The 2280-nt window shown below is 35.4% G+C and overlaps 1 non-coding gene across 1 annotated transcript; it reads left to right on the top strand.

Annotated features, from left to right (window-relative positions):
• The first annotated feature begins 1815 nt into the window (after positions 1-1815).
• Positions 1816-1994, top strand: LOC112926328 (small nucleolar RNA SNORA81). The gene has a single exon (XR_003236315.1). It is a non-coding gene; the product is annotated as a small nucleolar RNA SNORA81 (small nucleolar RNA).
• The last annotated feature ends 286 nt before the right edge of the window (positions 1995-2280 follow it).

Below are 2280 nucleotides of genomic sequence, written 5' to 3'. Positions count from 1 at the left end.
TTGCAGACCAGAATCTGAAACTAAATATGAGCAGTTCAGCATTTAGCTATGTGCTTCAGAAATTGTTTGGTAGAGCCTGTTTTTCTACAACATAATAATTTAAGCTTTGGCTTTTGGATCCAAACAGTAATCCTGGCACTTGACTACTCTATGGAAACAACTTGTCATGCCTGCATTGTGGAAACGGTGTTCACAATGAAATGCACAGCATACAAGCTGAAGCAGCACTCATAGTTGTTGGTGTTTCAGGGAGAACATTCATTATGTTAAATACAAGATATCTTTGTAAGTATCGCCATATTTTTCCAAGAACATTTTTGAACTAGTGATATTTGAAGTATGGGAAGAAAATAACTAGTCTGTTTAAGCCAGTTGCCAAGCATGAATACCTAGATATGATACTAGGATTTTCCTTTAGTAAACTTTATATTTTAGAACAGTTTTAGGTTCACAGAAAAAAATGAGAAGATAATTCAGAAAGGTCTCTTATGCATTGTCACCAGGTTCCCATATTCTTAACATCTGACATTAATATGGCACATTTGTTAAAATTAATGAACCAAATGACCTTGATACAATAGGATGAACTGAAGTCCAGAATTTACTCTGATTCCTTAGTTTTTACCTAATGTCCTTTTTCTGTTCCAGGATACCACATTACATTTAATTTTCATGTCTCCTTAAGCTCCTCTTAGCTGTGACAGTTTCTCAAATTTTCCCTATTTTTGATGACTGTGACAAATTTTAGGAGTCAGATATTGGTCAAATATTTAGTAGGATGTCCTTGTATTGGAATTTGGTGTTTTTCTCAAGATTAGATTGAGGAAGACCACAGAGTGACCTTTTTATTTGAAAAGTGCCATTTTCATTTCATTGTATTAAAAAATATTGCTGTTGGTTGATGTTGACCTTGGTTCCCTGGCTAGGGTTGTATTTGTTAGGTTTCTCCAGGTAAAGTTACTCTTGTCACACACACCCTTCCATATTGTATAGTCTTTGGAAGGAAGTCTCCATGCACAGCCCATGCTTAAGTAAGATTTTTTTTAACTTTCCAAAATAGATCAAGATGCTTGTTTTGGATGAAGCAGATAAAAATGCTCAGTCAAAGGATTAAAGATCAGGGACGCCTGAGTGGCTCAGTGGTTGAGCACCTGCCTTCGGCCTGGGGCATGATCTTGGAGTCCTGACGTCAAGTCCCACATCAGGCTCCCTGCATGGAGCCTGCTTCTCCCTCTGCCTGTGTCTCTGCCTTCTCTCTCTCTGTGTCTCTCATGAATGAATGAATGAATGAATGAATGAATGAATGAAAAATAAATAAATAAATAAAATCTTTAAAACAAGCAAAGGATTAAATATCAAATCCACAAGATTTACCAGAAATTAAATACAAGTATTCAGATGTGCATGTGATAGCTGGCAGGTTGGGTTACTTGTTACAATATAGCTGTGAAGTGCTATATTGTCCTTACTCCTGCTGAAAGCAACTGTTTCCTACAATCTCTGTCTAGCTCAATTCTATAGTAAGACAGGGACGCTTGGTCTCAAACATATTCCTCTATGTACTATTATGAAAACGATTATATCTGCTTAATTGATATGTCAACATAATTAGTTCTCTTTTTTTTTTTCTTTTCTTAAGGTTGGGTTGCTTTCTGCCTTAATGTCAGTCAATACTTTGGAAATTATCGAGAAGTTCAAATTCTGATGAAGAAGGAAGAATTGACCCTTGAAATGGTTGGTATTTTATAATATTTTAATAAAGGGTAATGTTTTTCCAGTTGATACCCATAAAAATTATGGCCCGCATCATTTTTTACCTGCTTACTTAAGCTCTGTACTAAAATTGCAGAAGCTAGTATCATGTCTTAGTATTTGTAATAAAGCTAGCAGAGTAAACACAAGAAGAAAAACAAGTATGCCAGGTAGTAGAAAAACTGAGATAAATGTCTTTCTTGAGTTCAGGGTACTTTGTTCTAAGATTTGGTAAGATAATATCTGCATTTAGGCAGAATTAATAGAATGAATTTCTAACTAGTCCCTTCCAGTGATAGGGATGAGAATTAGAAATCAAATAGTGTTTTATTCCAACTCTGATAGGAATTAATATTTTCCTCTCTGAAATACTGGAAGGAAGAAAATTGTATGCTCCTTGTGTCATATGATAGACCACACATGACTTTTCTTTTTCAGAACACAAGGCAAAAGGTAGACTGCCTTCTGAGAAAATACATGCCAGGAATTTCAGTATCTAATATATGACTAGTTCTTCCCTACTGTTGC

This window comes from Vulpes vulpes, chromosome 3 (genome assembly GCF_048418805.1).
Source record: "Vulpes vulpes isolate BD-2025 chromosome 3, VulVul3, whole genome shotgun sequence".
Classification (NCBI taxonomy): Eukaryota; Metazoa; Chordata; class Mammalia; order Carnivora; family Canidae; genus Vulpes; species Vulpes vulpes.
This window is presented reverse-complemented; position numbering and strand designations above follow the sequence as displayed.